The following is a 12,278-nucleotide window of genomic DNA, read 5'->3' as shown; positions in this document are numbered from 1 at the left end:
AATAGACAGAGCGAGCTTTATTTTAACTATATATTATAATATTATATAGTTAAAATAAAGCTTGCTATGTCTATTAATTTCTGTGGGGATAATATATTGTTCTTAATCTTATTTCAGTAAAATACAGTCGACCGTAATTTTACCTTACTTTGTTATTATCAGCAGATTCAACATAAAATGTTCCAGGAATAAAATATCACCCATTATTCAGACTGGAAGGAAAGAAGTTCGAGGAGTATATTTCCAGGAAATAGTTTTAAGTTACAGAAAAATTAAACAAAACATAAACTTTGTCTCCGAGTGTTAAGGAGACAATGCAATTGTCAAAAAAAAAAAAAAAAAATGTCTTGGATGCCCTGTCATTCAAAAATCTTATTGCTATGTGGGTTGAAGCCGTTTGCTATCATCTTCCCAATCGTTTAACCTGTTAGGTAACTTCCAGTATATTCTGGTTGTTAAGAAACATATGCTGAAACATCTGTTTGTGAATAATAGCTGCCATTCGCAGTTGTACGAAGATATCCATACAAATTACATTTGCAGAATCGCAGCTCCGAGAGAAGTGAGTTTTAAAACTTATGATTTTCCCTACACTTGAAAAGTAAAACTATTATAGTGATATTTGTGTATGTTTTTGCTAGCGTGCGTGTGTGCTCGAATAACAATATATCGGAAGGAATGGTCAAGAAACAGCATCTCTCTCTCGTCTGGTATTTATAAAAGATTTTTAACTGAGGCCATTTCAAATCCTTTGAAAAGGATCACTTTCTTCAGGAATGGAGTTTCCCGCTTTACTTCATTTCCATCTTATATATTTCTAGGAACTAATTTTGTAACCGTTACTAACGCCTCCAACACCGTGCGATACAAAGTGCCTCTGCCAGGTTCTTCCAGCCATCCCTCTCTTTCTCTTTGAGCCCCATCATCACAGGTGATCTCGGATCTCCTCCATCATTATTCTTGCTCGCTTAGGTTTTTTTTTTTCTTTCCACTATAATAAGAGCAGCACCTGTGTTTCCAAAAGCAATTAATCATTACACCCCGAACTACACCATGCAATGCATAGTGGATGTATTACATTACCTTGCATAGTAGAATCTTCTATTACCGTGCTATTTTCCCACTTGTATGGGGTAAGCACGATTGCCTTCTTTTTGAAGAACTTTGCTTTGGCTTTGGGGTAGACCGTAGTCCCGATCGTCTGCCCTGCCTGACATCGCTTAAACCCCGGTAGTGTATGTTCATGTGTTGTACCAGCCGTCAGCGTCCTTCCTCCCAGCAGCGAGGAGTCCTGGCGCGGTTTGGTCGACAGTTCGAGTCGAGGTATCTGTTATGTTTATAGAAGGTGTTGAAGTGGCTTTTTTTCAGTGTATTAGTCTGTAACACACATTTGCTATAAGCAAACCTATCCGTCGATTACATACATAATCCTGAGGTGTGTCTACACAGATAACAAAGTGTCCGCCTCTCTGACTGGTCGGCTGCGGATTCGAACCCGTGCCACAGACTTCTGCGAAGTCCGAGCCTGCTGCTATTCATTTTAGAAATGATTAAAAGGAGGTTTTTAATGAACTTTTTAACAATTGACCACCTGACCTGCACGACTGATGATTTCTGTGTAAATTTTTTACTGAATGCACATGTGCATGCCTGCACATATCTATGTGTATGTGTGCATGTGGATACACACACATACATACATACATATATATATATATATATATATATATATATATATATATATATATATATATATATATATATATATATGTGTGTGTGTGTATATATAAATATGTACATATATAGAGACACATATATACATATATATATGTATATATATATATATATATATATATATATATATATATATATATATATATATATATATATATATATACATATATATATGTATATATATATATATATATATATATATATATATATATATATATATATATATATATATATATATTCATATATATATATATATATATATATATATATATATATATATAGATATAGATATAGATATAGATATATACATATGTGTGTGTACAGTATATCCATACAATCAGTCAATCTCCTCCTTATATCTTCAAAGGATCTTTGAAATAATCTTCTTTCCCACCGCTATTCCTATATTAAGGGGTTGGTTGCCAGATATGACCTCTCTGATGCCTTTTAGCAAAGGTATCCTCTCCCAACAAATCTCTTCTCTCTATATTATCCTTCACCTTATCCCGCCATCTAACTCTCTTCCTCCCTCTTGATCTTCACCTCCCCTATTGGTTCCTCCAAGCCCTCCTAACTCCCAACCCACCATCCTTCCTCAACATGTGTCCTTACTATCTTAGTCGTCGTCAACATTCTTATCACATCTGTAATCTTCACAACGCCTGTCATTCGTCTTATTTCATTATTTTCCAATCTTTCAAGTAGTGATATTCCCATAATCCACTTCATCATTCTCATTTCTGTTCTTAGAAGCTTTGCTTCCACTTTTCATCTTAGATCCCACGTTTCTGATCCAAATATTAACACTGTTCTGATTACTGTGCTATAGATGTTGACTTTTAGCTTGACTGGCATTTTCTTATCATATACCAGTCCCGCTACCTCCCTCTAATTCCCCCAAAGGTTGCTTTTATCCTATTCTCAACTTTAGCCTCACATCCTCCCTCCTGACTTATAGTGGATCCTAAGTATCTAAATTGTTCCACCTGTTTTATAACTGCTTCTCTACTTTCATGTATGGCTATCCTGTCCTTACCTTCCTTACTGCTCACCATAGCTTCAGGCTTATCCACATTTACCTTCAAGCTACACCTCTCCAAAGTCTCTTGCCACTCTACACCCTTTCTCTAAGTTTTCCTTAATTTCAGCAGTAATCATCAAATCAGCTGCATATAGTAACTCCCCATTTTGGATATCTTCACTTAACACATCGATGACCAGCACAAAAAAAAAAAAAAAAAAAAAAAAAATATGGTAAATGCTGACCTCTAGTGTAATCCAACACTAACTTCGAAGCTTCTTGTTTCCCCCAAAGCTATTATTACTTTTGTTCTATATATACATCATATCAACCAATCTAACCAAATTCTCTGGGACTTTCCTATGTCTCAAAAACCAAATATAATCTTTCTTGGTGTTCTATCCTAAGTCCTCTATAGATAAGCAAAAACACAGAAGAACTACTGGTTTCTCTCTAACCCCCTTTCCTAAAGCTGTGCTAGTTTAAAAATGGCATCTAGAGTCCCTCTCCAACTCATGAATCCATATTGTTGTTTCCCAATCTTTATAATCAATCTTAATCTCATATCTAGTGCTATCTCAAAAACTTTTAAACCATGGTCTATTAGTTTAATTACCACGCGGTTACCGCATTCCATGACATCACCTTCCTAGTCAAATATAGGCACCTTTAAATTCCTCCTATATCTTTATACAGTATTTCCTCTTCCGATATCGTTATTATTAAATCAAGCATTCATCTCTTCTCCTCTATAGCTATCTATAGCTAGTATCTTGACTATTTCAATTTGAAACACTGATGGGAATGGTGTATTGCCATTTTTAATTTTACTCAATGCCCGCCTCACTTCTGTATTCGCATTTCCATCACTGGGCTTCAAGGGGCCAAAGCCGAAGCAAAGTCCTTCAAAAAATAAGGCAGCCGAACCGTGCTTACCCCATACAAGAATGGGGGAAAAAAACCACGATAATAGAAGAAGACCGTGCTTACCCCATACAAGAATGGGGGAAAAAAACCACGATAATAGAAGAAGACCGTGCTTACCCCATACAAGAATGGGGGAAAAATACTGCGTTAATAAAAGAAGAAGACCTCAGGGGCTAGTGCCTTATGCCAGGAGCCCCTGCTCGCCTTTACCAGGCAACCTGAACGAACGAATGAACGCCTCCCCCCACCCCCAACCCTATGTGCTTTTCCCAGCTCCTCTCTCTCCCATTTTCAGTATTCAAGTACTTGTTTAAAATATTATCAACGTCTTCTCTGAATAGTTTCATTCCTGTGCAATATATTCCAACTCGGTCTTCGATGACTCCCAGTTGCGTCAATTCCCATCTTTGCCCTTTCTTCAAGTTTAAAATCCTCTAGATATATTTTTCTCTTTCCCTTGTTCCTATATATATATATATATATATATATATATATATATATATATATATATATATATATATATATATATATATATATATATACATATATATATATATGTATTTACATATATATATATATATGTGTGTGTGTGTGTGTGTGTGTGTATATATACACATATACTGTATAATATACATATATATATATATATGTGTGTATATATACATATATATATATATATATATATATATATATATATATATATATATATATATATATATATATATATATGTGTGTGTGTGTGTATATATAATAGCCTTTTAATCAATTACTCTACCGCTCTACATTCCTCATTGAATCTTTATCCTGTTCTCTTCATCTTTAAAATATAATTTCAGTTTACTTTTTTCTTTAAGCCTTTGAAATATCACTAATTGGTCGATCGTACTTTCAGCTGAATCCCACATATAAATAAGGTTGTAAAATTTCCACAAATCAGTAATTTCTTGAATTGTGACGAAAAAAGTACCGAAGTGACAAAGTAAATGGAATATGAAAAAGAGGTGGTTATGTATAGACAGGCACAACTCAGTTTACTGTAGTAACAGCAATAAATATATCTATGTTTATGTACAATAACGTCAACAAATGTAGCCGTTTCAAAAGCATTGTAGGACAAAGGTCTCATATATGTCCTTATTCATGTTTGGGGTTTGGCCAGTTTTCATTTTCATCACCTCGTTAGCCAACTGCAGATTGGTGATGGTGGGAGTCTTTTGCTGATTATGGAGATACATAAACCGTTTCACCACGTTTAGGTATCCCCGCTGAAAAAGGGTATATTTATATAGCATATAAGTAATGAAGCAAAGAAAGGAATTAATGTTATTTGTTCTTCTATAGTGATATGAAATGTATTTGACACTTTCAGGAAAAAATTATATCATAAGTTGATATAAGATATTTATAATCAATTCTTTTTAGTGAGGCAGATTTGCACCGACTCACAGGGGTGCCCTTTTCGCTCGGAAAAGTTTCCTGATCGCTGATTGGTTGGACAAGATAATTCTAACCAATCAGATAGCAGGAAACTTTTCCGAGCTAAAAAGGCACAGCTGCGAGTCGGTGTAAATGCGCCTCATTAAAAAGAATTGGCTATAAGTGATATCACAACAAAAGCAATATACTTCTACCAGCGTAACATAGATAGGATTCATTTACTTTTAAAGCCATAGATAATATATTCATTGCACAAGATATCTCGCTATGCAGGCAACGTCATTTTACTCTTTGACCTACAAACCTTTGAAAGTCTCATCAAGGAATAATGATCCATATCTTTCATTGTATTTCCAAAGGCATGAAAGAGGTTTCGCCAAAATCAAACCATTGTTCTCTAGTCTTGAGTAGTGCCATAGCCTCTGTACCATGGTCTTCCACTGTCTTTGGTTAGAGTTCTCTTGTTTGAGGTTACACTCGGGCACACTATTCTATCTTATTTCTCTTCCTCTTGTATTGTTTAAGTTTTTATAGTTTATTTATTTATATTAAAGTTGTTACTGTTCTTAAAGTATTTTATTTTTTATTTTTTCCTTTCCTCACTGGGCTATTTTCCCTGTTGGAGCCCCTGGGTTTATAGCATCCTGTTTTTCCAACTAGGGTTGTAGCTCAGCAAGTAATAATTATAATAATAATTCTCAACGGACGCGCGATTGAACATTCTGACGCACTGAGTAATCATTATTGATGGTATTATTGTACTGGTATATACCTGATTTATTCGGGTAAAATGATTTATTTTTGTGCCAGGAGGACTAAACAGATGTTCTCCATAGAGGAAGCGTGTGTTCTGTCTATCCACGTATGTAAGTCTATCTGTGCACCAAAGAGTGTAGATCCCGATGTGGTAACGTCCCTGACTGGTGAATGCCGGACTAGGGTTCGAGTTAGTTCCTTTAGTCGGTGCAATCTCACCATTCTTGTTAGCTAAGGATGGGGGGTTTGGAGGAGCCTAAAGATCTATCTACTAAGTCATCAGCAGCCATTGCCTGTCCCTCCTTGGTCATAGCTTAGGTGGAGATGGGGTTTGGGCGCTGATCATAAATAGAGTCTAAGGTATTGTCCTGCTTTATAAGGCAATGTCACTGTCTCTTGCCTCTGCCCTTCATGAGTGGCCTTTAAATCTTTAAATTAGTATTGACAATTGGGGAATGAAACAAGCGAGGCTTCTTATACTGTTCATGAAGATGCGGTAATCAAATGGAGATGTGTATTGTCTAACATGGATGAAGGAATGATGAAATAGTGTGAAAGTAAGTATGGAATTAATCAATAATCAAAAGACGAGCTGATTATTATTATTATTATTATTATTATTATTATTATTATTGGCTAAGCTACAACCCTAGTTGATAAAGCAGGAAGCTATATACCCAAGTGCTCCAGCAAGGAAAAATAGCCCAATGAGGAAAGAAAATAAATAAACTACAAGAGAAGTAATAGCTAAGTAAATTAAAACACTTTAAGAACAGTAACAACATTGAAATAGAAATTTCTTATAAAAGCTATTTTTATTCAATATAAAAAACATTCGCTGCAAGTTTGAACTTTTGAAGTTCCACATATTCAAGTACCTAATTAGGAAGATCGTTCCAAAACTTGGTCACAGTTGGAATAAAACTTCTGGAATACTCTATAGTATTGAGCCTTGTGATGGAGAAGGCATGGCTATTAGAATTAATTGTATACCTAGTATTACGAACAGGATGGAATTGTCCGGGAAGATCTGAATGTAAAGGATGGTCAGAATTATGTAAAATCTTATTGCAACCTGCATAACGAAATAACTGAACGACAGTGAAAGAGATTGATAAGTAGATCAGGAATAAGAAATTTAAAAGATCCAAAGTTTTTGTCCAATAAATAAGAGGAGATGCAGCATCTGAAGACCAGACAGGAGAACAATACTCGAAACAAGGCAGAATGAAAGAATTAAAACACTTCTTCAGAATGGATTGACCACCAAAAATCTTAAAAGGTCTTCTGAATAGTTTATAAATGAATGGAAGAATGATTTGTTTTGAGTAAAAACATTTTTGTTATATATTAATAATTAAAAGGAGCTGTTTATTGTTTCTAGAAGGATGGGAAAATGACTGGTTTGTTATGAAAGTAAGAGATAAAAGAAATGTTAATAAAGTTCATGTAAAAAGAATACTTATGTATAGCTTTGTAGGTAATTTTTAAGATAATAAAAGCTTCATGTTTTAACAATGTTAATTTGAGTTATTATTATTTATAAATAATTCTTCAATGCAAGTATTCATAAAATATTCGACATGTAAACTCTCAAGGAACCGAGGTATGGATATGCCGTGTTGTTTTCGAGAGAGAGAGAGAGAGAGAGAGAGAGAGAGAGAGAGAGAGAGAGAGAGAGAGAGAGAGACTTTTTAGTTATCTGTATATGTTATAATGATCCTATATGGCATACTTTTAAACTTCAAAGAAAGTTTTTTTGTCCGCTTAGTCTCACTTACAAAATAAACATATATGAAATTCTGACTCTACTTCTCTTATTTACCAAGAATACTACTAATTATTATTATCTTAAATTTTCAGCTTTCCCCCTACGCCATCAGTTGAAAGTCGACCGTGCCCGCCAGACTATGGTTCCCTCCTGTGTCTAAGATTTAAGATGCATTCAAATCGAATCAAATTCTTTAAATTCCTGCAAATAGTGATCGTTTTGTTGGTGATATGCATTTGTTTTATTGTGCTCGTCCCAAGACACAGGAATCGCTTCTATGAATCTATCAAGGCGTTTGACCACAAGGTGAGATATCTGTTTCTGTGTTTAACTACATATTGTATTTCTAATGCGACTCCTTGAAGAAGCTCCAGTATGTGATTGAGAGAGAGAGAGAGAGAGAGAGAGAGAGAGAGAGAGAGAGAGAGAGAGAGAGAGAGAGAGAGAGAGAGAGAGAGAGAGAGAGAGAGTAATAATATTCTATTTGTTTGATAGGTGAAATGGGTTAGCAAGAAGGTACCCTAAGTTTAACTAATGTAGATGTTGTATTTCCAATGTTACTCCTTGTCAGAACTTCAGTGCGTAATTGAGAGAGAGAGAGAGAGAGAGAGAGAGAGAGAGAGAGAGAGAGAGAGAGAGAGAGAGGGGGGGGGGGGGGAGAGAGTAATCATATTGAATTTCTTTAATAGGTGAAATGTGTTAGAAAGAAGTTACCTTGTTGTAACAAATATAGATGTTGTATTTCAAATGTTTCTTCTTGTCAGATTTTCAGTTCATAATTGAGAGAGAGAGAGAGAGAGAGAGAGAGAGAGAGAGAGAGAGTAATAATATTGAATTTCTTTAATAGATGAAATGGGTTAGCAAGAAATTATCTTATGTTTCACTTCTGTACATGTATTTCCAGTGTTACTCCTTGTCAGAACATCAGTGCGTAATTGAAAGAGAGAGAGAGAGAGAGAGAGAGAGAGAGAGAGAGAGAGAGAGAGAGAGAGAGAGAGAGAGTAATATATAATTTCTTCAATAGGGGTTATGGCTTAGCAAGAATTTACCCTGGAATGATGGGATTGGTGCAACGAACAAAGCTGGAAGGAAAGCCTCTTCAGAAGATGATGCGAACAAGAAGGCAATGCAATCACCAATCAAAGATGATACCAAAAACGTCAATGGCGCCGATGAGAAGGCCCGCTGTCCCCCGGTACCCCCCAAATCTAGGTATTCTATACTATGTACTGTTTGGAATTTCAATTTGTTATGACTACTAATGTTCATTTTATTGCTATGTTATGTACTGTTATGATATTAAGGATAATTGAAAGTATTTATTGTCGTGATTAACATCTATATAACTTAGAATCCGGTGATCATGTCATCTAAAAAGAGTTTCAACAGTTATAAGTTGGTTTGTTCTATTATTCTTGCCTATTAATTAGGAAATTTCTATCATCGTATTAATCTTCAAGACAGTATCTTCAAAGTAGACAAAAATGATGAAGATTCATTTAGTGTGGACTTTTTTTTATAGTGTATTTTCATATATGGAAATTACATGTTCCTTAGAATATTATACGAGCGCGCGCACACACACACCACCACACACACACACACCTCATTAAGTCCCTCATATGTGCTACCATGTTTATGATCCATTTTATTACATCTAACTAAAGAATTGAACACAACTAGATGGTTGAAATGTAAGAGAGCACTTGGTTAAGATGAAATTGAAGGACAAATATTTAGAGTTGTATTTTATATCTTTCTTTTCGAAGAATTAGAACCAACGCGTCTTTAATTTTGTAGACATATAGAATTTATCATAATAATAATAATAATAATAATAATAATAATAATAATAATAATAATAATAATAATATCACGAGCATTGCAGAAGCGTGTTCTAGCCCCTCTGTGGGTTAATTCTAGAAGCATCTGTTTAAAAACAATTTCTTCAGTAAATTCAATGTTCAGAAGTATTGGAATATTACTGCCACTTGGAATTTATGTCAGAAGCTGAATTTACTGAATTTACTTTGTCTTGGTGCTGTGATCAAAGGTCTATTTATCTGAAGGGGCCAATACTTCTCTTCACTTTTTATTGTTTGAAGGTTTAAGGGCAACTCGTAGATGGCAGAGGCAATGGACAGTGACATTGCCCTATCAAGGTCTAGAGATAGACCTTATATACATATGATCAGCGCTCAAGCCCCCTTTCCACCCTAGTTAGGACCAAGGAGGACCAGGCAAAGGATGCTGATGACTCAGCAGATAGACCTATTGGCTCCCACCAACCTCTCATCCTTAGCTCATAAGGATGGTGAAGTTGCAGTGGATAAAGAAACTAACTCGAACCCCAGATTGGCATTCACCAGTCAAGGACGTTACCACATCGGCCACCTGTAGTAATCTAATAAAATATCATTATTTGATGCGTTATTTAATCAATAACCGATACGAAAAACTATGTTTCAAACTAGTTTTCCTTGTAGAGGTTGAACATTGATAGGGAGGTGGTGAAGGAGTTGAGTTGATTATTGTTTGAGAGAGAGAGAGAGAGAGAGAGAGAGAGAGAGAGAGAGAGAGAGAGAGAGAGAGAGAGAGAAGCTGCCTTGAAATACTGTACAGTTTATGATTATTTTTGAAAGTTAGATCCACAATGCTTTCACCCACCTGAATTAGCCCCATTCTAAATGTTATCTTGTTTAGAAGCGCATCAATACCACATATTAATTACGATTTTTAACATCCTAGTTTTCGTAGCATCATCTTGCAATGGACATTCTGTTCCTCCTCTTTATTTTGTTTCGAAAAATTAAAATCACTCGGTACCATTACGGCTTGATCGACAGAAGTCAGAATGTATGAATGAAACCATATTAATCAATGTGATGTTCATGAAGGAATATATCAGTCAGTGGTAGGTCATGGTAGAGAGAATCTGGGCTATATTGGTGTGTCAAACTTTAGCTCATTTACATGAATTACTTATGAACAGCTTTACCACTTGCCCTTGATAATACTGTATGTGTGGTTATACAGAATAACCCCATTTTCTCTAAAACACTTTGCATCTTTTTCTGTTTCATTCAAGTACCTCTTAGTGAGGGCAAGAAACATGTTTTTCTTTTTTTTTCTGATACAGTCCTCTTATAGAATAGTCATTTTTGTGATCCTTCCTTTGTTCTATAATAAGCCTTTGATGTTTACTAATAGAAAAGAGTAGGGAATTTGTTGTTCCTTGATTTTATTACCCTTAGGATATTGTTTCACGATATTTTCATCATGAAGTATTATCCTGAGGTGTTATGCTGTGGGGCTGTAAACACAGTGGTGGAATAAATAAGGGAGGCGTAGCAGTAAGATTGAGGGAACAGAAGGAGAGGAATAGTTGGGAGAAAAAGGTTGATAATTATCTTTTCTATAGAGTTCCCCTTCTTCCATTGAGAATCCTTCGGATATCCCGCTCTGCAAAACAGTGGCGGATTAAGGCTCTTGTGGCTCTAAGGCAAATTTCAAGATTTTTTAAAATATGGCCTGAACTAATGATAAAATTTACATTATTGTACAATGATAACAAATATTCATTAGCTGGCATCTTTGATTTTCAAATGTTACGTTTCGAGGAGTATTTACTCTTATAATCAGATCTTTTAAACACAAGAAGTAATATAAAACACACGGGTTCTTACCTCTAAGCAGGAGATCTGGCGAATGATGATTAAAACACAGTGAACCTAATATACAAAGCCTACAAACAGACTGATAAACTGGTTCTTGGTCGTTAAAAATAAAAAAAGAAATAAAAAAATCCTTAAAACTCTTATTTTATATGTAACTGAATATACTGTGTCTAAACAAATGAGAAAACGTTAATAGAACAGCGAGGGACAATTCTGTAACAAAAATATAAGCAAAAGTATCCATGAATCACTTGACAAAAACATGTCTCAAGTATAACCTCGAAGCCAGAATGAATGATCTATTAGATCATTCATTCAGTGAAAAGTTTCTTTCTACCTAGATCAGATCTAGGTAGAAAGAAACTTTTCACTGAATTACATATGATGGAACGTAACATGGGAAAATTGAGAAAATATTAATAGAACAATGAGGAACACTACTACAACAAAAATATGAGCAAAAAGTTTTGATGAATCGTTTGGCAAAAACATGTGTCGAACAAAAACTTGAAGCAAATATTAACTATTTGAGCAAAAATAAACCTGCCAGCACTTTGAGTCACTCATGATGGGCCATAATCGTTCACGGTTCTCTATGAGTTTCTGCCACCAACAGTACACACGGACAAGGACATACATGTAGAATATGTAAATAACGTCAAAAGAAATATCTGTTGTTCCGATGATTATGAAACTTAAGAATTTTATTGTTTTACAGCCAAAGCACTTAAAACATTGTAAACAACTTCAGACCTTTCACAACATGGCTAATTACCGATAACTGACAGGTAACATTTTTCTCATAGTCATAATCAAAATGTTTTTGGACTACCAGAAATGGCCTGGATTTTTTGGTGGCCCTAAGGCATGTGCCTAGTTTGCCTTATGGTTAATCCGCCACTGCTGCAAAACCACTAGAGTAGCAAGAAAAAGATCACCCTGTTTAACTAATGTA

The 12,278-nt window shown here is 35.0% G+C and overlaps 1 long non-coding RNA gene across 1 annotated transcript; it reads left to right on the top strand.

Moving 5' to 3' along the window:
• Positions 1–507: 507 nt before the first annotated feature.
• LOC137640571 (uncharacterized) lies at positions 508–8,846 on the top strand. The gene is made up of 3 exons (XR_011044406.1): positions 508–562; positions 7,739–7,952; positions 8,671–8,846. It is a non-coding gene; the product is annotated as an uncharacterized lncRNA (long non-coding RNA).
• The last annotated feature ends 3,432 nt before the right edge of the window (positions 8,847–12,278 follow it).

The sequence above is a fragment of the Palaemon carinicauda genome, chromosome 5 (assembly GCF_036898095.1).
Source record: "Palaemon carinicauda isolate YSFRI2023 chromosome 5, ASM3689809v2, whole genome shotgun sequence".
NCBI classification, from domain to species: domain Eukaryota; kingdom Metazoa; phylum Arthropoda; class Malacostraca; order Decapoda; family Palaemonidae; genus Palaemon; species Palaemon carinicauda.
This window is presented reverse-complemented; position numbering and strand designations above follow the sequence as displayed.